This window comes from Hyla sarda, unplaced genomic scaffold (genome assembly GCF_029499605.1).
Source record: "Hyla sarda isolate aHylSar1 unplaced genomic scaffold, aHylSar1.hap1 scaffold_1072, whole genome shotgun sequence".
Taxonomy (NCBI): domain Eukaryota; kingdom Metazoa; phylum Chordata; class Amphibia; order Anura; family Hylidae; genus Hyla; species Hyla sarda.
In genome coordinates this window covers 100912-125114 of record NW_026607692.1, presented here as the reverse complement: position 1 = coordinate 125114, position 24203 = coordinate 100912, and the positions used below count along the sequence as shown (strand labels likewise).

At 46.3% G+C, this 24203-nt stretch overlaps 10 non-coding genes and 1 pseudogene across 10 annotated transcripts; all 11 read left to right on the top strand.

Annotated features, from left to right (window-relative positions):
- The first annotated feature begins 828 nt into the window (after nt 1-828).
- On the top strand, nt 829-1019 carry LOC130300259 (U2 spliceosomal RNA). The gene has a single exon (XR_008851242.1). It is a non-coding gene; the product is annotated as a U2 spliceosomal RNA (small nuclear RNA).
- Nucleotides 1020-3102: 2083 nt separating this feature from the next.
- LOC130300258 (U2 spliceosomal RNA) lies at nt 3103-3293 on the top strand. The gene has a single exon (XR_008851240.1). It is a non-coding gene; the product is annotated as a U2 spliceosomal RNA (small nuclear RNA).
- A 2094-nt stretch (nt 3294-5387) lies between these two features.
- On the top strand, nt 5388-5578 carry LOC130300256 (U2 spliceosomal RNA). The gene has a single exon (XR_008851238.1). It is a non-coding gene; the product is annotated as a U2 spliceosomal RNA (small nuclear RNA).
- Nucleotides 5579-7662: 2084 nt separating this feature from the next.
- On the top strand, nt 7663-7853 carry LOC130300255 (U2 spliceosomal RNA). Its single transcript, XR_008851237.1, has one exon. It is a non-coding gene; the product is annotated as a U2 spliceosomal RNA (small nuclear RNA).
- A 2099-nt stretch (nt 7854-9952) lies between these two features.
- LOC130300271 (U2 spliceosomal RNA) lies at nt 9953-10143 on the top strand. The gene has a single exon (XR_008851253.1). It is a non-coding gene; the product is annotated as a U2 spliceosomal RNA (small nuclear RNA).
- A 2094-nt stretch (nt 10144-12237) lies between these two features.
- On the top strand, nt 12238-12428 carry LOC130300253 (U2 spliceosomal RNA). Its single transcript, XR_008851236.1, has one exon. It is a non-coding gene; the product is annotated as a U2 spliceosomal RNA (small nuclear RNA).
- Nucleotides 12429-14510: 2082 nt separating this feature from the next.
- Nucleotides 14511-14701, top strand: LOC130300252 (U2 spliceosomal RNA). The gene has a single exon (XR_008851235.1). It is a non-coding gene; the product is annotated as a U2 spliceosomal RNA (small nuclear RNA).
- Nucleotides 14702-16807: 2106 nt separating this feature from the next.
- Nucleotides 16808-16998, top strand: LOC130300270 (U2 spliceosomal RNA). The gene has a single exon (XR_008851252.1). It is a non-coding gene; the product is annotated as a U2 spliceosomal RNA (small nuclear RNA).
- A 2092-nt stretch (nt 16999-19090) lies between these two features.
- LOC130300268 (U2 spliceosomal RNA) lies at nt 19091-19281 on the top strand. Its single transcript, XR_008851250.1, has one exon. It is a non-coding gene; the product is annotated as a U2 spliceosomal RNA (small nuclear RNA).
- Nucleotides 19282-21369: 2088 nt separating this feature from the next.
- On the top strand, nt 21370-21529 carry LOC130300277 (U2 spliceosomal RNA; annotated as a pseudogene).
- A 694-nt stretch (nt 21530-22223) lies between these two features.
- On the top strand, nt 22224-22407 carry LOC130300275 (U2 spliceosomal RNA). Its single transcript, XR_008851256.1, has one exon. It is a non-coding gene; the product is annotated as a U2 spliceosomal RNA (small nuclear RNA).
- Nucleotides 22408-24203: the final 1796 nt, after the last annotated feature.

Genomic DNA, 24203 nt, shown 5'->3' with positions numbered 1-24203 from the left:
TGCAGCCGCTGCTGTGTCCAGGCCCAGGAGCTCTTAGCACTGTGCTGTGATGTCACTCAATACCACTGACATCACTAGGTGTAAACAACATCTCTCCTTTGCTGTGTATGTGACTATGGAGCTGTTTGGTGATGTCGTCTATTATGGCCTTCATAGAAGCAACAGGAGATTGTTGCATCCATCTAGAACCCTCAGAACTACAGTGCTATGATGTCACTCACTTCCACAGGCCTTGCAGAGTGTAAACAACAACAACCCAGCTTTGTTGTGTATGTAACCATAGGGATTTGTGATGTCACCTAGAACCTTCACAGCAGCGACAGCTTTATGAGGAGCATCAGCACTGCTCTGCCTGAGCAGAACCATCACCGCCATAGGTTGTCAAATAACCCGGGTTTAACCCACACAGGTAAGTCCAATGGGGTGCAGGCATGTCCTCTATGCTTACAGCTTCCCGTGGGTGTTGGTTTGATACCGTTTGGGGACAGCCAAGGAGGCATCTGCAGGCAACAAAGGTAGGTGTGTGCTTGTGTGTGTGTTTCCTATGCAGATCCTAAGCCCAGTGTCACATGCAAGTAGGAGGAGTAAGAAGGGTTCCTGGCAAATCCGGGTTATGGATTGCATTTAAAAAGGCCCCGTGGGAGTGCAATGGGCCCCTGTCTTGCTGCTTAGCAATAATGGTATGGGTTTAGGTTCTGCTGTGTGTACTGGTGGTTGACTGCCCCCCAGCCCAGAGTGTGCATGGAAAATTGTCTGGCAGCCTCCCTGACAGCAAGCAGTGATAGTGCCCATGAAGGGCACCTTGTTGGGCCCGCCCCTTTCACGGTTATCGCTTCTCGGCCTTTTGGCTAAGATCAAGTGTAGTATCTGTTCTTATCAGTTTAATATCTGATACGTCCCCTATCTGGGGACCATATATTAAATGGATTTTTGAGAACGGGGGCCGATTTCGAAGCTTGCTTCCGTCGCCCTATGCATTGACCCGATATGGCAGTATCTTCGGGTACAGTGCACCACCCCCTTACAGGGTTAAAAAGAAAGATTCCTACTTTCATTGCTACCTGCTTGCTGGCTAGCCAGCTAGCCAGCCCTGTGGGCCTTGCTGCTGCTGCAGCCAAAAAACAAAAGGTGGTGCTGCTGCTGCTTCTGCTGCTTCTGCTTCTGCTTGTGTCTGGCCGCTGTTGGAGCGTCCAGGCACAGGACTTCTGCTGCTGCTGACTAAATGGCCTCCTTAATTGGATCATTTGAGTAGCCAGCACACCTGTGCAGGTAGGGCATGACATGATAGGCAGCTGCCTTGATAGCGGGTGGGTGCTGAATGTTCCTAATTGACAAAATAAGATTAATGCTTATGAAGAAATATAAAATCTCATCCCTTCCCCAATATCGCGCCACACCCCTACCCCTTAATTCCCTGGTTGAACTTGATGGACATATGTCTTTTTTCGACCGTACTAACTATGTAACTATGTAACATAACATGGGGGGGGGGTCTCCTGGCTGTTCACACAGGTGTGTCATTGCTGTACATTGACCATGCATTGCTTCTGTGGTATTGCAAAGGCAAAGACAAATGCTTCCAGCCATCCATTGCACTAATGGATTGGTCATCAGCTGGCTGTCTATGTCCCGCATCAATATAGACCAAAGTACAGAGGGTTAGGCTATGCTATTGTGCACCTACCTGATGCATCAGAAGGTGCGAGGCCCTTGCTAAATTCTGTGCACAGACTTTGAGATCTATACTTTAGACTGTATCTAAACCTGCTCCAACATGGACTGACATTCTGGCCTACTTTCAGCCGATGCGACTTGTCTGTCGCTGAACAGTCGCTTTTTATGTATTCAGCACCTATGTATAATGTTGTAAAAATGCTCTAGAAGCTAAAGTCGCAGAAATGTCACACATATTTGGCCTGCAACTTTCTGTGCGACAAATTCAGACAGGAAAAATCAGTATAAATCCTTAGAAAATTATCCCCCAGTGTCTCCATCTGCTGGCGGTATTGAATAAGCATTGCTGCACTGATGGGGTATGCATTAGACGAAAAAAAGAAGAAAAAGAAGAATAATACGCCCAGAAAAGAGGCGAAAAGGAGAAAAACGTAAAAAAACGTGAAAAAAAAGTAAGAGGAAGAGAAGGGAAAAAAAGGTGGAAATGGGTTTAAAAGTGATTTCGGCGGAGAAATATATATATATATATATATATATATATATATATATATATACGCGCACACACACACATATATATAAACGTATTCTCCGTTGAGATATTGCAGCCGCTGCTGTGTCCAGGCCCAGGAGCTCTTAGCACTGTGCTGTGATGTCACTCAATACCACTGACATCACTAGGTGTAAACAACATCTCTCCTTTGCTGTGTATGTGACTATGGAGCTGTTTGGTGATGTCGTCTATTATGGCCTTCATAGAAGCAACAGGAGATTGTTGCATCCATCTAGAACCCTCAGAACTACAGTGCTATGATGTCACTCACTTCCACAGGCCTTGCAGAGTGTAAACAACAACAACCCAGCTTTGTTGTGTATGTAACCATAGGGATTTGTGATGTCACCTAGAACCTTCACAGCAGCGACAGCTTTATGAGGAGCATCAGCACTGCTCTGCCTGAGCAGAACCATCACCGCCATAGGTTGTCAAATAACCCGGGTTTAACCCACACAGGTAAGTCCAATGGGGTGCAGGCATGTCCTCTATGCTTACAGCTTCCCGTGGGTGTTGGTTTGATACCGTTTGGGGACAGCCAAGGAGGCATCTGCAGGCAACAAAGGTAGGTGTGTGCTTGTGTGTGTGTTTCCTATGCAGATCCTAAGCCCAGTGTCACATGCAAGTAGGAGGAGTAAGAAGGGTTCCTGGCAAATCCGGGTTATGGATTGCATTTAAAAAGGCCCCGTGGGAGTGCAATGGGCCCCTGTCTTGCTGCTTAGCAATAATGGTATGGGTTTAGGTTCTGCTGTGTGTACTGGTGGTTGACTGCCCCCCAGCCCAGAGTGTGCATGGAAAATTGTCTGGCAGCCTCCCTGACAGCAAGCAGTGATAGTGCCCATGAAGGGCACCTTGTTGGGCCCGCCCCTTTCACGGTTATCGCTTCTCGGCCTTTTGGCTAAGATCAAGTGTAGTATCTGTTCTTATCAGTTTAATATCTGATACGTCCCCTATCTGGGGACCATATATTAAATGGATTTTTGAGAACGGGGGCCGATTTCGAAGCTTGCTTCCGTCGCCCTATGCATTGACCCGATATGGCAGTATCTTCGGGTACAGTGCACCACCCCCTTACAGGGTTAAAAAGAAAGATTCCTACTTTCATTGCTACCTGCTTGCTGGCTAGCCAGCTAGCCAGCCCTGTGGGCCTTGCTGCTGCTGCAGCCAAAAAACAAAAGGTGGTGCTGCTGCTGCTTCTGCTGCTTCTGCTTCTGCTTGTGTCTGGCCGCTGTTGGAGCGTCCAGGCACAGGACTTCTGCTGCTGCTGACTAAATGGCCTCCTTAATTGGATCATTTGAGTAGCCAGCACACCTGTGCAGGTAGGGCATGACATGATAGGCAGCTGCCTTGATAGCGGGTGGGTGCTGAATGTTCCTAATTGACAAAATAAGATTAATGCTTATGAAGAAATATAAAATCTCATCCCTTCCCCAATATCGCGCCACACCCCTACCCCTTAATTCCCTGGTTGAACTTGATGGACATATGTCTTTTTTCGACCGTACTAACTATGTAACTATGTAACATAACATGGGGGGGGGGGGGTCTCCTGGCTGTTCACACAGGTGTGTCATTGCTGTACATTGACCATGCATTGCTTCTGTGGTATTGCAAAGGCAAAGACAAATGCTTCCAGCCATCCATTGCACTAATGGATTGGTCATCAGCTGGCTGTCTATGTCCCGCATCAATATAGACCAAAGTACAGAGGGTTAGGCTATGCTATTGTGCACCTACCTGATGCATCAGAAGGTGCGAGGCCCTTGCTAAATTCTGTGCACAGACTTTGAGATCTATACTTTAGACTGTATCTAAACCTGCTCCAACATGGACTGACATTCTGGCCTACTTTCAGCCGATGCGACTTGTCTGGCGCTGAACAGTCGCTTTTTATGTATTCAGCACCTATGTATAATGTTGTAAAAATGCTCTAGAAGCTAAAGTCGCAGAAATGTCACGCATATTTGGCCTGCAACTTTCTGTGCGACAAATTCAGACAGGAAAAATCAGTATAAATCCTTAGAAAATTATCCCCCAGTGTCTCCATCTGCTGGCGGTATTGAATAAGCATTGCTGCACTGATGGGGTATGCATTAGACGAAAAAAAAGAAGAAAAAGAAGAATAATACGCCCAGAAAAGAGGCGAAAAGGAGAAAAACGTAAAAAAATGTGAAAAAAAAGTAAGAGGAAGAGAAGGGAAAAAAAGGTGGAAATGGGTTTAAAAGTGATTTCGGCGGAGAAATATATATATATATATATATATATATATATATATATATATATATATATACGCGCACACACACACATATATATAAACGTATTCTCCGTTGAGATATTGCAGCCGCTGCTGTGTCCAGGCCCAGGAGCCTTAGCACTGTGCTGTGATGTCACTCAATACCACTGACATCACTAGGTGTAAACAACATCTCTCCTTTGCTGTGTATGTGACTATGGAGCTGTTTGGTGATGTCGTCTATTATGGCCTTCATAGAAGCAACAGGAGATTGTTGCATCCATCTAGAACCCTCAGAACTACAGTGCTATGATGTCACTCACTTCCACAGGCCTTGCAGAGTGTAAACAACAACAACCCAGCTTTGTTGTGTATGTAACCATAGGGATTTGTGATGTCACCTAGAACCTTCACAGCAGCGACAGCTTTATGAGGAGCATCAGCACTGCTCTGCCTGAGCAGAACCATCACCGCCATAGGTTGTCAAATAACCCGGGTTTAACCCACACAGGTAAGTCCAATGGGGTGCAGGCATGTCCTCTATGCTTACAGCTTCCCGTGGGTGTTGGTTTGATACCGTTTGGGGACAGCCAAGGAGGCATCTGCAGGCAACAAAGGTAGGTGTGTGCTTGTGTGTGTGTTTCCTATGCAGATCCTAAGCCCAGTGTCACATGCAAGTAGGAGGAGTAAGAAGGGTTCCTGGCAAATCCGGGTTATGGATTGCATTTAAAAAGGCCCCGTGGGAGTGCAATGGGCCCCTGTCTTGCTGCTTAGCAATAATGGTATGGGTTTAGGTTCTGCTGTGTGTACTGGTGGTTGACTGCCCCCCAGCCCAGAGTGTGCATGGAAAATTGTCTGGCAGCCTCCCTGACAGCAAGCAGTGATAGTGCCCATGAAGGGCACCTTGTTGGGCCCGCCCCTTTCACGGTTATCGCTTCTCGGCCTTTTGGCTAAGATCAAGTGTAGTATCTGTTCTTATCAGTTTAATATCTGATACGTCCCCTATCTGGGGACCATATATTAAATGGATTTTTGAGAACGGGGGCCGATTTCGAAGCTTGCTTCCGTCGCCCTATGCATTGACCCGATATGGCAGTATCTTCGGGTACAGTGCACCACCCCCTTACAGGGTTAAAAAGAAAGATTCCTACTTTCATTGCTACCTGCTTGCTGGCTAGCCAGCTAGCCAGCCCTGTGGGCCTTGCTGCTGCTGCAGCCAAAAAACAAAAGGTGGTGCTGCTGCTGCTTCTGCTGCTTCTGCTTGTGTCTGGCCGCTGTTGGAGCGTCCAGGCACAGGACTTCTGCTGCTGCTGACTAAATGGCCTCCTTAATTGGATCATTTGAGTAGCCAGCACACCTGTGCAGGTAGGGCATGACATGATAGGCAGCTGCCTTGATAGCGGGTGGGTGCTGAATGTTCCTAATTGACAAAATAAGATTAATGCTTATGAAGAAATATAAAATCTCATCCCTTCCCCAATATCGCGCCACACCCCTACCCCTTAATTCCCTGGTTGAACTTGATGGACATATGTCTTTTTTCGACCGTACTAACTATGTAACTATGTAACATAACATGGGGGGGGGGGGGTCTCCTGGCTGTTCACACAGGTGTGTCATTGCTGTACATTGACCATGCATTGCTTCTGTGGTATTTCAAAGGCAAAGACAAATGCTTCCAGCCATCCATTGCACTAATGGATTGGTCATCAGCTGGCTGTCTATGTCCCGCATCAATATAGACCAAAGTACAGAGGGTTAGGCTATGCTATTGTGCACCTACCTGATGCATCAGAAGGTGCGAGGCCCTTGCTAAATTCTGTGCACAGACTTTGAGATCTATACTTTAGACTGTATCTAAACCTGCTCCAACATGGACTGACATTCTGGCCTACTTTCAGCCGATGCGACTTGTCTGTCGCTGAACAGTCGCTTTTTATGTATTCAGCACCTATGTATAATGTTGTAAAAATGCTCTAGAAGCTAAAGTCGCAGAAATGTCACACATATTTGGCCTGCAACTTTCTGTGCGACAAATTCAGACAGGAAAAATCAGTATAAATCCTTAGAAAATTATCCCCCAGTGTCTCCATCTGCTGGCGGTATTGAATAAGCATTGCTGCACTGATGGGGTATGCATTAGACGAAAAAAAAGAAGAAAAAGAAGAATAATACGCCCAGAAAAGAGGCGAAAAGGAGAAAAACGTAAAAAAACGTGAAAAAAAAGTAAGAGGAAGAGAAGGGAAAAAAAGGTGGAAATGGGTTTAAAAGTGATTTCGGCGGAGAAATATATATATATATATATATATATATATATATATATATATATATACGCGCACACACACACATATATATAAACGTATTCTCCGTTGAGATATTGCAGCCGCTGCTGTGTCCAGGCCCAGGAGCCTTAGCACTGTGCTGTGATGTCACTCAATACCACTGACATCACTAGGTGTAAACAACATCTCTCCTTTGCTGTGTATGTGACTATGGAGCTGTTTGGTGATGTCGTCTATTATGGCCTTCATAGAAGCAACAGGAGATTGTTGCATCCATCTAGAACCCTCAGAACTACAGTGCTATGATGTCACTCACTTCCACAGGCCTTGCAGAGTGTAAACAACAACAACCCAGCTTTGTTGTGTATGTAACCATAGGGATTTGTGATGTCACCTAGAACCTTCACAGCAGCGACAGCTTTATGAGGAGCATCAGCACTGCTCTGCCTGAGCAGAACCATCACCGCCATAGGTTGTCAAATAACCCGGGTTTAACCCACACAGGTAAGTCCAATGGGGTGCAGGCATGTCCTCTATGCTTACAGCTTCCCGTGGGTGTTGGTTTGATACCGTTTGGGGACAGCCAAGGAGGCATCTGCAGGCAACAAAGGTAGGTGTGTGCTTGTGTGTGTGTTTCCTATGCAGATCCTAAGCCCAGTGTCACATGCAAGTAGGAGGAGTAAGAAGGGTTCCTGGCAAATCCGGGTTATGGATTGCATTTAAAAAGGCCCCGTGGGAGTGCAATGGGCCCCTGTCTTGCTGCTTAGCAATAATGGTATGGGTTTAGGTTCTGCTGTGTGTACTGGTGGTTGACTGCCCCCCAGCCCAGAGTGTGCATGGAAAATTGTCTGGCAGCCTCCCTGACAGCAAGCAGTGATAGTGCCCATGAAGGGCACCTTGTTGGGCCCGCCCCTTTCACGGTTATCGCTTCTCGGCCTTTTGGCTAAGATCAAGTGTAGTATCTGTTCTTATCAGTTTAATATCTGATACGTCCCCTATCTGGGGACCATATATTAAATGGATTTTTGAGAACGGGGGCCGATTTCGAAGCTTGCTTCCGTCGCCCTATGCATTGACCCGATATGGCAGTATCTTCGGGTACAGTGCACCACCCCCTTACAGGGTTAAAAAGAAAGATTCCTACTTTCATTGCTACCTGCTTGCTGGCTAGCCAGCTAGCCAGCCCTGTGGGCCTTGCTGCTGCTGCAGCCAAAAAACAAAAGGTGGTGCTGCTGCTGCTTCTGCTGCTTCTGCTGCTTCTGCTTCTGCTTGTGTCTGGCCGCTGTTGGAGCGTCCAGGCACAGGACTTCTGCTGCTGCTGACTAAATGGCCTCCTTAATTGGATCATTTGAGTAGCCAGCACACCTGTGCAGGTAGGGCATGACATAATAGGCAGCTGCCTTGATAGCGGGTGGGTGCTGAATGTTCCTAATTGACAAAATAAGATTAATGCTTATGAAGAAATATAAAATCTCATCCCTTCCCCAATATCGCGCCACACCCCTACCCCTTAATTCCCTGGTTGAACTTGATGGACATATGTCTTTCTTCGACCGTACTAACTATGTAACTATGTAACATAACATGGGGGGGGGGGGGTCTCCTGGCTGTTCACACAGGTGTGTCATTGCTGTACATTGACCATGCATTGCTTCTGTGGTATTGCAAAGGCAAAGACAAATGCTTCCAGCCATCCATTGCACTAATGGATTGGTCATCAGCTGGCTGTCTATGTCCCGCATCAATATAGACCAAAGTACAGAGGGTTAGGCTATGCTATTGTGCACCTACCTGATGCATCAGAAGGTGCGAGGCCCTTGCTAAATTCTGTGCACAGACTTTGAGATCTATACTTTAGACTGTATCTAAACCTGCTCCAACATGGACTGACATTCTGGCCTACTTTCAGCCGATGCGACTTGTCTGTCGCTGAACAGTCGCTTTTTATGTATTCAGCACCTATGTATAATGTTGTAAAAATGCTCTAGAAGCTAAAGTCGCAGAAATGTCACACATATTTGGCCTGCAACTTTCTGTGCGACAAATTCAGACAGGAAAAATCAGTATAAATCCTTAGAAAATTATCCCCCAGTGTCTCCATCTGCTGGCGGTATTGAATAAGCATTGCTGCACTGATGGGGTATGCATTAGACGAAAAAAAAGAAGAAAAAGAAGAATAATACGCCCAGAAAAGAGGCGAAAAGGAGAAAAACGTAAAAAAACGTGAAAAAAAAGTAAGAGGAAGAGAAGGGAAAAAAAGGTGGAAATGGGTTTAAAAGTGATTTCGGCGGAGAAATATATATATATATATATATATATATATATATATATATATATATACGCGCACACACACACATATATATAAACGTATTCTCCGTTGAGATATTGCAGCCGCTGCTGTGTCCAGGCCCAGGAGCCTTAGCACTGTGCTGTGATGTCACTCAATACCACTGACATCACTAGGTGTAAACAACATCTCTCCTTTGCTGTGTATGTGACTATGGAGCTGTTTGGTGATGTCGTCTATTATGGCCTTCATAGAAGCAACAGGAGATTGTTGCATCCATCTAGAACCCTCAGAACTACAGTGCTATGATGTCACTCACTTCCACAGGCCTTGCAGAGTGTAAACAACAACAACCCAGCTTTGTTGTGTATGTAACCATAGGGATTTGTGATGTCACCTAGAACCTTCACAGCAGCGACAGCTTTATGAGGAGCATCAGCACTGCTCTGCCTGAGCAGAACCATCACCGCCATAGGTTGTCAAATAACCCGGGTTTAACCCACACAGGTAAGTCCAATGGGGTGCAGGCATGTCCTCTATGCTTACAGCTTCCCGTGGGTGTTGGTTTGATACCGTTTGGGGACAGCCAAGGAGGCATCTGCAGGCAACAAAGGTAGGTGTGTGCTTGTGTGTGTGTTTCCTATGCAGATCCTAAGCCCAGTGTCACATGCAAGTAGGAGGAGTAAGAAGGGTTCCTGGCAAATCCGGGTTATGGATTGCATTTAAAAAGGCCCCGTGGGAGTGCAATGGGCCCCTGTCTTGCTGCTTAGCAATAATGGTATGGGTTTAGGTTCTGCTGTGTGTACTGGTGGTTGACTGCCCCCCAGCCCAGAGTGTGCATGGAAAATTGTCTGGCAGCCTCCCTGACAGCAAGCAGTGATAGTGCCCATGAAGGGCACCTTGTTGGGCCCGCCCCTTTCACGGTTATCGCTTCTCGGCCTTTTGGCTAAGATCAAGTGTAGTATCTGTTCTTATCAGTTTAATATGTGATACGTCCCCTATCTGGGGACCATATATTAAATGGATTTTTGAGAACGGGGGCCGATTTCGAAGCTTGCTTCCGTCGCCCTATGCATTGACCCGATATGGCAGTATCTTCGGGTACAGTGCACCACCCCCTTACAGGGTTAAAAAGAAAGATTCCTACTTTCATTGCTACCTGCTTGCTGGCTAGCCAGCTAGCCAGCCCTGTGGGCCTTGCTGCTGCTGCAGCCAAAAAACAAAAGGTGGTGCTGCTGCTACTTCTGCTGCTTCTGCTTCTGCTTGTGTCTGGCCGCTGTTGGAGCGTCCAGGCACAGGACTTCTGCTGCTGCTAACTAAATGGCCTCCTTAATTGGATCATTTGAGTAGCCAGCACACCTGTGCAGGTAGGGCATGACATGATAGGCAGCTGCCTTGATAGCGGGTGGGTGCTGAATGTTCCTAATTGACAAAATAAGATTAATGCTTATGAAGAAATATAAAATCTCATCCCTTCCCCAATATCGCGCCACACCCCTACCCCTTAATTCCCTGGTTGAACTTGATGGACATATGTCTTTTTTCGACCGTACTAACTATGTAACTATGTAACATAACATGGGGGGGGGGGGTCTCCTGGCTGTTCACACAGGTGTGTCATTGCTGTACATTGACCATGCATTGCTTCTGTGGTATTGCAAAGGCAAAGACAAATGCTTCCAGCCATCCATTGCACTAATGGATTGGTCATCAACTGGCTGTCTATGTCCCGCATCAATATAGACCAAAGTACAGAGGGTTAGGCTATGCTATTGTGCACCTACCTGATGCATCAGAAGGTGCGAGGCCCTTGCTAAATTCTGTGCACAGACTTTGAGATCTATACTTTAGACTGTATCTAAACCTGCTCCAACATGGACTGACATTCTGGCCTACTTTCAGCCGATGCGACTTGTCTGTCGCTGAACAGTCGCTTTTTATGTATTCAGCACCTATGTATAATGTTGTAAAAATGCTCTAGAAGCTAAAGTCGCAGAAATGTCACACATATTTGGCCTGCAACTTTCTGTGCGACAAATTCAGACAGGAAAAATCAGTATAAATCCTTAGAAAATTATCCCCTAGTGTCTCCATCTGCTGGCGGTATTGAATAAGCATTGCTGCACTGATGGGGTATGCATTAGACGAAAAAAAAGAAGAAAAAGAAGAATAATACGCCCAGAAAAGAGGCGAAAAGGAGAAAAACGTAAAAAAACGTGAAAAAAAAGTAAGAGGAAGAGAAGGGAAAAAAGGTGGAAATGGGTTTAAAAGTGATTTCGGCGGAGAAATATATATATATATATATATATATATATATACATATATATATATATATATACGCGCACACACACACATATATATAAACGTATTCTCCGTTGAGATATTGCAGCCGCTGCTGTGTCCAGGCCCAGGAGCCTTAGCACTGTGCTGTGATGTCACTCAATACCACTGACATCACTAGGTGTAAACAACATCTCTCCTTTGCTGTGTATGTGACTATGGAGCTGTTTGGTGATGTCGTCTATTATGGCCTTCATAGAAGCAACAGGAGATTGTTGCATCCATCTAGAACCCTCAGAACTACAGTGCTATGATGTCACTCACTTCCACAGGCCTTGCAGAGTGTAAACAACAACAACCCAGCTTTGTTGTGTATGTAACCATAGGGATTTGTGATGTCACCTAGAACCTTCACAGCAGCGACAGCTTTATGAGGAGCATCAGCACTGCTCTGCCTGAGCAGAACCATCACCGCCATAGGTTGTCAAATAACCCGGGTTTAACCCACACAGGTAAGTCCAATGGGGTGCAGGCATGTCCTCTATGCTTACAGCTTCCCGTGGGTGTTGGTTTGATACCGTTTGGGGACAGCCAAGGAGGCATCTGCAGGCAACAAAGGTAGGTGTGTGCTTGTGTGTGTGTTTCCTATGCAGATCCTAAGCCCAGTGTCACATGCAAGTAGGAGGAGTAAGAAGGGTTCCTGGCAAATCCGGGTTATGGATTGCATTTAAAAAGGCCCCGTGGGAGTGCAATGGGCCCCTGTCTTGCTGCTTAGCAATAATGGTATGGGTTTAGGTTCTGCTGTGTGTACTGGTGGTTGACTGCCCCCCAGCCCAGAGTGTGCATGGAAAATTGTCTGGCAGCCTCCCTGACAGCAAGCAGTGATAGTGCCCATGAAGGGCACCTTGTTGGGCCCGCCCCTTTCACGGTTATCGCTTCTCGGCCTTTTGGCTAAGATCAAGTGTAGTATCTGTTCTTATCAGTTTAATATCTGATACGTCCCCTATCTGGGGACCATATATTAAATGGATTTTTGAGAACGGGGGCCGATTTCGAAGCTTGCTTCCGTCGCCCTATGCATTGACCCGATATGGCAGTATCTTCGGGTACAGTGCACCACCCCCTTACAGGGTTAAAAAGAAAGATTCCTACTTTCATTGCTACCTGCTTGCTGGCTAGCCAGCTAGCCAGCCCTGTGGGCCTTGCTGCTGCTGCAGCCAAAAAACAAAAGGTGGTGCTGCTGCTGCTTCTGCTGCTTCTGCTTGTGTCTGGCCGCTGTTGGAGCGTCCAGGCACAGGACTTCTGCTGCTGCTGACTAAATGGCCTCCTTAATTGGATCATTTGAGTAGCCAGCACACCTGTGCAGGTAGGGCATGACATGATAGGCAGCTGCCTTGATAGCGGGTGGGTGCTGAATGTTCCTAATTGACAAAATAAGATTAATGCTTATGAAGAAATATAAAATCTCATCCCTTCCCCAATATCGCGCCACACCCCTACCCCTTAATTCCCTGGTTGAACTTGATGGACATATGTCTTTTTTCGACCGTACTAACTATGTAACTATGTAACATAACATGGGGGGGGGGGGGTCTCCTGGCTGTTCACACAGGTGTGTCATTGCTGTACATTGACCATGCATTGCTTCTGTGGTATTTCAAAGGCAAAGACAAATGCTTCCAGCCATCCATTGCACTAATGGATTGGTCATCAGCTGGCTGTCTATGTCCCGCATCAATATAGACCAAAGTACAGAGGGTTAGGCTATGCTATTGTGCACCTACCTGATGCATCAGAAGGTGCGAGGCCCTTGCTAAATTCTGTGCACAGACTTTGAGATCTATACTTTAGACTGTATCTAAACCTGCTCCAACATGGACTGACATTCTGGCCTACTTTCAGCCGATGCGACTTGTCTGTCGCTGAACAGTCGCTTTTTATGTATTCAGCACCTATGTATAATGTTGTAAAAATGCTCTAGAAGCTAAAGTCGCAGAAATGTCACACATATTTGGCCTGCAACTTTCTGTGCGACAAATTCAGACAGGAAAAATCAGTATAAATCCTTAGAAAATTATCCCCCAGTGTCTCCATCTGCTGGCGGTATTGAATAAGCATTGCTGCACTGATGGGGTATGCATTAGACGAAAAAAAAGAAGAAAAAGAAGAATAATACGCCCAGAAAAGAGGCGAAAAGGAGAAAAACGTAAAAAAACGTGAAAAAAAAGTAAGAGGAAGAGAAGGGAAAAAAAGGTGGAAATGGGTTTAAAAGTGATTTCGGCGGAGAAATATATATATATATATATATATATATATATATATATATATATACGCGCACACACACACATATATATAAACGTATTCTCCGTTGAGATATTGCAGCCGCTGCTGTGTCCAGGCCCAGGAGCCTTAGCACTGTGCTGTGATGTCACTCAATACCACTGACATCACTAGGTGTAAACAACATCTCTCCTTTGCTGTGTATGTGACTATGGAGCTGTTTGGTGATGTCGTCTATTATGGCCTTCATAGAAGCAACAGGAGATTGTTGCATCCATCTAGAACCCTCAGAACTACAGTGCTATGATGTCACTCACTTCCACAGGCCTTGCAGAGTGTAAACAACAACAACCCAGCTTTGTTGTGTATGTAACCATAGGGATTTGTGATGTCACCTAGAACCTTCACAGCAGCGACAGCTTTATGAGGAGCATCAGCACTGCTCTGCCTGAGCAGAACCATCACCGCCATAGGTTGTCAAATAACCCGGGTTTAACCCACACAGGTAAGTCCAATGGGGTGCAGGCATGTCCTCTATGCTTACAGCTTCCCGTGGGTGTTGGTTTGATACCGTTTGGGGACAGCCAAGGAGGCATCTGCAGGCAACAAAGGTAGGTGTGTGCTTGTGTGTGTGTTTCCTATGCAGATCCTAAGCCCAGTGTCACATGCAAGTAGGAGGAGTAAGAAGGGTTCCTGGCAAATCCGGGTTATGGATTGCATTTAAAAAGGCCCCGTGGGAGTGCAATGGGCCCCTGTCTTGCTGCTTAGCAATAATGGTATGGGTTTAGGTTCTGCTGTGTGTACTGGTGGTTGACTGCCCCCCAGCCCAGAGTGTGCATGGAAAATTGTCTGGCAGCCTCCCTGACAGCAAGCAGTGATAGTGCCCATGAAGGGCACCTTGTTGGGCCCGCCCCTTTCACGGTTATCGCTTCTCGGCCTTTTGGCTAAGATCAAGTGTAGTATCTGTTCTTATCAGTTTAATATCTGATACGTCCCCTATCTGGGGACCATATATTAAATGGATTTTTGAGAACGGGGGCCGATTTCGAAGCTTGCTTCCGTCGCCCTATGCATTGACCCGATATGGCAGTATCTTCGGGTACAGTGCACCACCCCCTTACAGGGTTAAAAAGAAAGATTCCTACTTTCATTGCTACCTGCTTGCTGGCTAGCCAGCTAGCCAGCCCTGTGGGCCTTGCTGCTGCTGCAGCCAAAAAACAAAAGGTGGTGCTGCTGCTGCTTCTGCTGCTTCTGCTGCTTCTGCTTCTGCTTGTGTCTGGCCGCTGTTGGAGCGTCCAGGCACAGGACTTCTGCTGCTGCTGACTAAATGGCCTCCTTAATTGGATCATTTGAGTAGCCAGCACACCTGTGCAGGTAGGGCATGACATAATAGGCAGCTGCCTTGATAGCGGGTGGGTGCTGAATGTTCCTAATTGACAAAATAAGATTAATGCTTATGAAGAAATATAAAATCTCATCCCTTCCCCAATATCGCGCCACACCCCTACCCCTTAATTCCCTGGTTGAACTTGATGGACATATGTCTTTCTTCGACCGTACTAACTATGTAACTATGTAACATAACATGGGGGGGGGGGGGGGGTCTCCTGGCTGTTCACACAGGTGTGTCATTGCTGTACATTGACCATGCATTGCTTCTGTGGTATTGCAAAGGCAAAGACAAATGCTTCCAGCCATCCATTGCACTAATGGATTGGTCATCAGCTGGCTGTCTATGTCCCGCATCAATATAGACCAAAGTACAGAGGGTTAGGCTATGCTATTGTGCACCTACCTGATGCATCAGAAGGTGCGAGGCCCTTGCTAAATTCTGTGCACAGACTTTGAGATCTATACTTTAGACTGTATCTAAACCTGCTCCAACATGGACTGACATTCTGGCCTACTTTCAGCCGATGCGACTTGTCTGTCGCTGAACAGTCGCTTTTTATGTATTCAGCACCTATGTATAATGTTGTAAAAATGCTCTAGAAGCTAAAGTCGCAGAAATGTCACACATATTTGGCCTGCAACTTTCTGTGCGACAAATTCAGACAGGAAAAATCAGTATAAATCCTTAGAAAATTATCCCCCAGTGTCTCCATCTGCTGGCGGTATTGAATAAGCATTGCTGCACTGATGGGGTATGCATTAGACGAAAAAAAAGAAGAAAAAGAAGAATAATACGCCCAGAAAAGAGGCGAAAAGGAGAAAAACGTAAAAAAACGTGAAAAAAAAGTAAGAGGAAGAGAAGGGAAAAAAAGGTGGAAATGGGTTTAAAAGTGATTTCGGCGGAGAAATATATATATATATATATATATATATATATATATATATATATATATATACGCGCACACACACACATATATATAAACGTATTCTCCGTTGAGATATTGCAGCCGCTGCTGTGTCCAGGCCCAGGAGCCTTAGCACTGTGCTGTGATGTCACTCAATACCACTGACATCACTAGGTGTAAACAACATCTCTCCTTTGCTGTGTATGTGACTATGGAGCTGTTTGGTGATGTCGTCTATTATGGCCTTCATAGAAGCAACAGGAGATTGTTGCATCCATCTAGAACCCTCAGAACTACAGTGCTATGATGTCACTCACTTCCACAGGCCTTGCAGAGTGTAAACAACAACAACCCAGCTTTGTTGTGTATGTAACCATAGGGATTTGTGATGTCACCTAGAACCTTCACAGCAGCGACAGCTTTATGAGGAGCATCAGCACTGCTCTGCCTGAGCAGAACCATCACCGCCATAGGTTGTCAAATAACCCGGGTTTAACCCACACAGGTAAGTCCAATGGGGTGCAGGCATGTCCTCTATGCTTACAGCTTCCCGTGGGTGTTGGTTTGATACCATTTGGGGACAGCCAAGGAGGCATCTGCAGGCAACAAAGGTAGGTGTGTGCTTGTGTGTGTGTTTCCTATGCAGATCCTAAGCCCAGTGTCACATGCAAGTAGGAGGAGTAAGAAGGGTTCCTGGCAAATCCGGGTTATGGATTGCATTTAAAAAGGCCCCGTGGGAGTGCAATGGGCCCCTGTCTTGCTGCTTAGCAATAATGGTATGGGTTTAGGTTCTGCTGTGTGTACTGGTGGTTGACTGCCCCCCAGCCCAGAGTGTGCATGGAAAATTGTCTGGCAGCCTCCCTGACAGCAAGCAGTGATAGTGCCCATGAAGGGCACCTTGTTGGGCCCGCCCCTTTCACGGTTATCGCTTCTCGGCCTTTTGGCTAAGATCAAGTGTAGTATCTGTTCTTATCAGTTTAATATGTGATACGTCCCCTATCTGGGGACCATATATTAAATGGATTTTTGAGAACGGGGGCCGATTTCGAAGCTTGCTTCCGTCGCCCTATGCATTGACCCGATATGGCAGTATCTTCGGGTACAGTGCACCACCCCCTTACAGGGTTAAAAAGAAAGATTCCTACTTTCATTGCTACCTGCTTGCTGGCTAGCCAGCTAGCCAGCCCTGTGGGCCTTGCTGCTGCTGCAGCCAAAAAACAAAAGGTGGTGCTGCTGCTACTTCTGCTGCTTCTGCTTCTGCTTGTGTCTGGCCGCTGTTGGAGCGTCCAGGCACAGGACTTCTGCTGCTGCTAACTAAATGGCCTCCTTAATTGGATCATTTGAGTAGCCAGCACACCTGTGCAGGTAGGGCATGACATGATAGGCAGCTGCCTTGATAGCGGGTGGGTGCTGAATGTTCCTAATTGACAAAATAAGATTAATGCTTATGAAGAAATATAAAATCTCATCCCTTCCCCAATATCGCGCCACACCCCTACCCCTTAATTCCCTGGTTGAACTTGATGGACATATGTCTTTTTTCGACCGTACTAACTATGTAACTATGTAACATAACATGGGGGGGGGGGGTCTCCTGGCTGTTCACACAGGTGTGTCATTGCTGTACATTGACCATGCATTGCTTCTGTGGTATTGCAAAGGCAAAGACAAATGCTTCCAGCCATCCATTGCACTAATGGATTGGTCATCAGCTGGCTGTCTATGTCCCGCATCAATATAGACCAAAGTACAGAGGGTTAGGCTATGCTATTGTGCACCTACCTGATGCATCAGAAGGTGCGAGGCCCTTGCTAAATTCTGTGCACAGACTTTGAGATCTATACTTTAGACTGTATCTAAACCTGCTCCAACATGGACTGACATTCTGGCCTACTTTCAGCCGATGCGACTTGTCTGTCGCTGAACAGTCGCTTTTTATGTATTCAGCACCTATGTATAATGTTGTAAAAATGCTCTAGAAGCTAAAGTCGCAGAAATGTCACACATATTTGGCCTGCAACTTTCTGTGCGACAAATTCAGACAGGAAAAATCAGTATAAATCCTTAGAAAATTATCCCCCAGTGTCTCCATCTGCTGGCGGTATTGAATAAGCATTGCTGCACTGATGGGGTATGCATTAGACGAAAAAAAAGAAGAAAAAGAAGAATAATACGCCCAGAAAAGAGGCGAAAAGGAGAAAAACGTAAAAAAACGTGAAAAAAAAGTAAGAGGAAGAGAAGGGAAAAAAGGTGGAAATGGGTTTAAAAGTGATTTCGGCGGAGAAATATATATATATATATATATATATATACATATATATATATATATATATACGCGCACACACACACATATATATAAACGTATTCTCCGTTGAGATATTGCAGCCGCTGCTGTGTCCAGGCCCAGGAGCCTTAGCACTGTGCTGTGATGTCACTCAATACCACTGACATCACTAGGTGTAAACAACATCTCTCCTTTGCTGTGTATGTGACTATGGAGCTGTTTGGTGATGTCGTCTATTATGGCCTTCATAGAAGCAACAGGAGATTGTTGCATCCATCTAGAACCCTCAGAACTACAGTGCTATGATGTCACTCACTTCCACAGGCCTTGCAGAGTGTAAACAACAACAACCCAGCTTTGTTGTGTATGTAACCATAGGGATTTGTGATGTCACCTAGAACCTTCACAGCAGCGACAGCTTTATGAGGAGCATCAGCACTGCTCTGCCTGAGCAGAACCATCACCGCCATAGGTTGTCAAATAACCCGGGTTTAACCCACACAGGTAAGTCCAATGGGGTGCAGGCATGTCCTCTATGCTTACAGCTTCCCGTGGGTGTTGGTTTGATACCGTTTGGGGACAGCCAAGGAGGCATCTGCAGGCAACAAAGGTAGGTGTGTGCTTGTGTGTGTGTTTCCTATGCAGATCCTAAGCCCAGTGTCACATGCAAGTAGGAGGAGTAAGAAGGGTTCCTGGCAAATCCGGGTTATGGATTGCATTTAAAAAGGCCCCGTGGGAGTGCAATGGGCCCCTGTCTTGCTGCTTAGCAATAATGGTATGGGTTTAGGTTCTGCTGTGTGTACTGGTGGTTGACTGCCCCCCAGCCCAGAGTGTGCATGGAAAATTGTCTGGCAGCCTCCCTGACAGCAAGCAGTGATAGTGCCCATGAAGGGCACCTTGTTGGGCCCGCCCCTTTCACGGTTATCGCTTCTCGGCCTTTTGGCTAAGATCAAGTGTAGTATCTGTTCTTATCAGTTTAATATGTGATACGTCCCCTATCTGGGGACCATATATTAAATGGATTTTTGAGAACGGGGGCCGATTTCGAAGCTTGCTTCCGTCGCCCTATGCATTGACCCGATATGGCAGTATCTTCGGGTACAGTGCACCACCCCCTTACAGGGTTAAAAAGAAAGATTCCTACTTTCATTGCTACCTGCTTGCTGGCTAGCCAGCTAGCCAGCCCTGTGGGCCTTGCTGCTGCTGCAGCCAAAAAACAAAAGGTGGTGCTGCTGCTACTTCTGCTGCTTCTGCTTCTGCTTGTGTCTGGCCGCTGTTGGAGCGTCCAGGCACAGGACTTCTGCTGCTGCTAACTAAATGGCCTCCTTAATTGGATCATTTGAGTAGCCAGCACACCTGTGCAGGTAGGGCATGACATGATAGGCAGCTGCCTTGATAGCGGGTGGGTGCTGAATGTTCCTAATTGACAAAATAAGATTAATGCTTATGAAGAAATATAAAATCTCATCCCTTCCCCAATATCGCGCCACACCCCTACCCCTTAATTCCCTGGTTGAACTTGATGGACATATGTCTTTTTTCGACCGTACTAACTATGTAACTATGTAACATAACATGGGGGGGGGGGGTCTCCTGGCTGTTCACACAGGTGTGTCATTGCTGTACATTGACCATGCATTGCTTCTGTGGTATTGCAAAGGCAAAGACAAATGCTTCCAGCCATCCATTGCACTAATGGATTGGTCATCAGCTGGCTGTCTATGTCCCGCATCAATATAGACCAAAGTACAGAGGGTTAGGCTATGCTATTGTGCACCTACCTGATGCATCAGAAGGTGCGAGGCCCTTGCTAAATTCTGTGCACAGACTTTGAGATCTATACTTTAGACTGTATCTAAACCTGCTCCAACATGGACTGACATTCTGGCCTACTTTCAGCCGATGCGACTTGTCTGTCGCTGAACAGTCGCTTTTTATGTATTCAGCACCTATGTATAATGTTGTAAAAATGCTCTAGAAGCTAAAGTCGCAGAAATGTCACACATATTTGGCCTGCAACTTTCTGTGCGACAAATTCAGACAGGAAAAATCAGTATAAATCCTTAGAAAATTATCCCCCAGTGTCTCCATCTGCTGGCGGTATTGAATAAGCATTGCTGCACTGATGGGGTATGCATTAGACGAAAAAAAAGAAGAAAAAGAAGAATAATACGCCCAGAAAAGAGGCGAAAAGGAGAAAAACGTAAAAAAACGTGAAAAAAAAGTAAGAGGAAGAGAAGGGAAAAAAGGTGGAAATGGGTTTAAAAGTGATTTCGGCGGAGAAATATATATATATATATATATATATATATATATATATATATATATACGCGCACACACACACATATATATAAACGTATTCTCCGTTGAGATATTGCAGCCGCTGCTGTGTCCAGGCCCAGGAGCCTTAGCACTGTGCTGTGATGTCACTCAATACCACTGACATCACTAGGTGTAAACAACATCTCTCCTTTGCTGTGTATGTGACTATGGAGCTGTTTGGTGATGTCGTCTATTATGGCCTTCATAGAAGCAACAGGAGATTGTTGCATCCATCTAGAACCCTCAGAACTACAGTGCTATGATGTCACTCACTTCCACAGGCCTTGCAGAGTGTAAACAACAACAACCCAGCTTTGTTGTGTATGTAACCATAGGGATTTGTGATGTCACCTAGAACCTTCACAGCAGCGACAGCTTTATGAGGAGCATCAGCACTGCTCTGCCTGAGCAGAACCATCACCGCCATAGGTTGTCAAATAACCCGGGTTTAACCCACACAGGTAAGTCCAATGGGGTGCAGGCATGTCCTCTATGCTTACAGCTTCCCGTGGGTGTTGGTTTGATACCGTTTGGGGACAGCCAAGGAGGCATCTGCAGGCAACAAAGGTAGGTGTGTGCTTGTGTGTGTGTTTCCTATGCAGATCCTAAGCCCAGTGTCACATGCAAGTAGGAGGAGTAAGAAGGGTTCCTGGCAAATCCGGGTTATGGATTGCATTTAAAAAGGCCCTGTGGGAGTGCAATGGGCCCCTGTCTTGCTGCTTAGCAATAATGGTATGGGTTTAGGTTCTGCTGTGTGTACTGGTGGTTGACTGCCCCCCAGCCCAGAGTGTGCATGGAAAATTGTCTGGCAGCCTCCCTGACAGCAAGCAGTGATAGTGCCCATGAAGGGCACCTTGTTGGGCCCGCCCCTTTCACGGTTATTGCTTCTCGGCCTTTTGGCTAAGATCAAGTGTAGTATCTGTTCTTATCAGTTTTCATGCTGGTGGGGATGGGTGCTGCATGGAGGATGCAGGTGTACCAGGGCTTTCCGGGGCTGGTTCTGAGGAATCAGCTCGACGGCTGCCCCGATGTGACCTGTTCCCTTCGGGTCTCGCCATGAGGCTGAGAGGGTCTAGAGCCGAGGTACTTTTGTGCCTCGGGGAGTGGTGACCCCGAGGTGCCGAAACTCACTGGGAGAATAGACTCACTGAGTTGAAGCACGGGCACCATAATCTCTTCACTTTGTGGCACTCACCTCTTGATTCCCGGCCTTCTGGCTAGGATCAGAGAAATTTTTATAGATCCGGCCGGATGTCCGGGCAGTATATCTGCACACATTCACTTATTTATTTATTTTTTGTCTCACTGTGTCACTTTTTGCGTGTTGTGTGTTCACAGGATTTGTCAGGATGCGGTAGCCCTTCTGGGTGTCCCTCCTGGCGGTCTAGGGGAGGTGTGTGTGGCCATTAGGTTCCGCACCTCCCTGCAAACACCCCGGGTACTCCTGCTTTGGCAGGGTACCTACCGTAATCGGCTCTGCGGGCAGATACCTTGGCTAACGCCAAGGGGGATGCCGGGAGCATTTGTGGTCCCCTAGTAGCTTCGGCGAAAAGGGATATCGAACCTGGAACCTCGCAGGTACCTTTTGGTCCGGAGGCGAAGGGTAAGGTTTGTTGGGGGGCCTCTCTCCTATCGGAGAAGGGCTTGCGATAGACCGCATCCTTTGTGCACGTTTTTTTTAGTGTAACACGTTTGCACTTTTTCTTGCACTTTGGGTGAATCGAAAGCACGTTCCTCGGCTTTAGATAAAAAAAAAAAAAAAAAATCTGTTCTTATCAGTTTAATATCTGATACGTCCCCTATCTGGGGACCATATATTAAATGGATTTTTGAGAACGGGGGCCGATTTCGAAGCTTGCTTCCGTCGCCCTATGCATTGACCCGATATGGCAGTATCTTCGGGTACAGTGCACCACCCCCTTACAGGGTTAAAAAGAAAGATTCCTACTTTCATTGCTACCTGCTTGCTGGCTAGCCAGCTAGCCAGCCCTGTGGGCCTTGCTGCTGCTGCAGCCAAAAAACAAAAGGTGGTGCTGCTGCTGCTTCTGCTGCTTCTGCTGCTTCTGCTTCTGCTTGTGTCTGGCCGCTGTTGGAGCGTCCAGGCACAGGACTTCTGCTGCTGCTGACTAAATGGCCTCCTTAATTGGATCATTTGAGTAGCCAGCACACCTGTGCAGGTAGGGCATGACATAATAGGCAGCTGCCTTGATAGCGGGTGGGTGCTGAATGTTCCTAATTGACAAAATAAGATTAATGCTTATGAAGAAATATAAAATCTCATCCCTTCCCCAATATCGCGCCACACCCCTACCCCTTAATTCCCTGGTTGAACTTGATGGACATATGTCTTTTTTCGACCGTACTAACTATGTAACTATGTAACATAACATGGGGGGGGGGGGGGGGTCTCCTGGCTGTTCACACAGGTGTGTCATTGCTGTACATTGACCATGCATTGCTTCTGTGGTATTGCAAAGGCAAAGACAAATGCTTCCAGCCATCCATTGCACTAATGGATTGGTCATCAGCTGGCTGTCTATGTCCCGCATCAATATAGACCAAAGTACAGAGGGTTAGGCTATGCTATTGTGCACCTACCTGATGCATCAGAAGGTGCGAGGCCCTTGCTAAATTCTGTGCACAGACTTTGAGATCTATACTTTAGACTGTATCTAAACCTGCTCCAACATGGACTGACATTCTGGCCTACTTTCAGCCGATGCGACTTGTCTGTCGCTGAACAGTCGCTTTTTATGTATTCAGCACCTATGTATAATGTTGTAAAAATGCTCTAGAAGCTAAAGTCGCAGAAATGTCACACATATTTGGCCTGCAACTTTCTGTGCGACAAATTCAGACAGGAAAAATCAGTATAAATCCTTAGAAAATTATCCCCCAGTGTCTCCATCTGCTGGCGGTATTGAATAAGCATTGCTGCACTGATGGGGTATGCATTAGACGAAAAAAAAGAAGAAAAAGAAGAATAATACGCCCAGAAAAGAGGCGAAAAGGAGAAAAACGTAAAAAAACGTGAAAAAAAAGTAAGAGGAAGAGAAGGGAAAAAAAGGTGGAAATGGGTTTAAAAGTGATTTCGGCGGAGAAATATATATATATATATATATATATATATATATATATATATACGCGCACACACACACATATATATAAACGTATTCTCCGTTGAGATATTGCAGCCGCTGCTGTGTCCAGGCCCAGGAGCCTTAGCACTGTGCTGTGATGTCACTCAATACCACTGACATCACTAGGTGTAAACAACATCTCTCCTTTGCTGTGTATGTGACTATGGAGCTGTTTGGTGATGTCGTCTATTATGGCCTTCATAGAAGCAACAGGAGATTGTTGCATCCATCTAGAACCCTCAGAACTACAGTGCTATGATGTCACTCACTTCCACAGGCCTTGCAGAGTGTAAACAACAACAACCCAGCTTTGTTGTGTATGTAACCATAGGGATTTGTGATGTCACCTAGAACCTTCACAGCAGCGACAGCTTTATGAGGAGCATCAGCACTGCTCTGCCTGAGCAGAACCATCACCGCCATAGGTTGTCAAATAACCCGGGTTTAACCCACACAGGTAAGTCCAATGGGGTGCAGGCATGTCCTCTATGCTTACAGCTTCCCGTGGGTGTTGGTTTGATACCGTTTGGGGACAGCCAAGGAGGCATCTGCAGGCAACAAAGGTAGGTGTGTG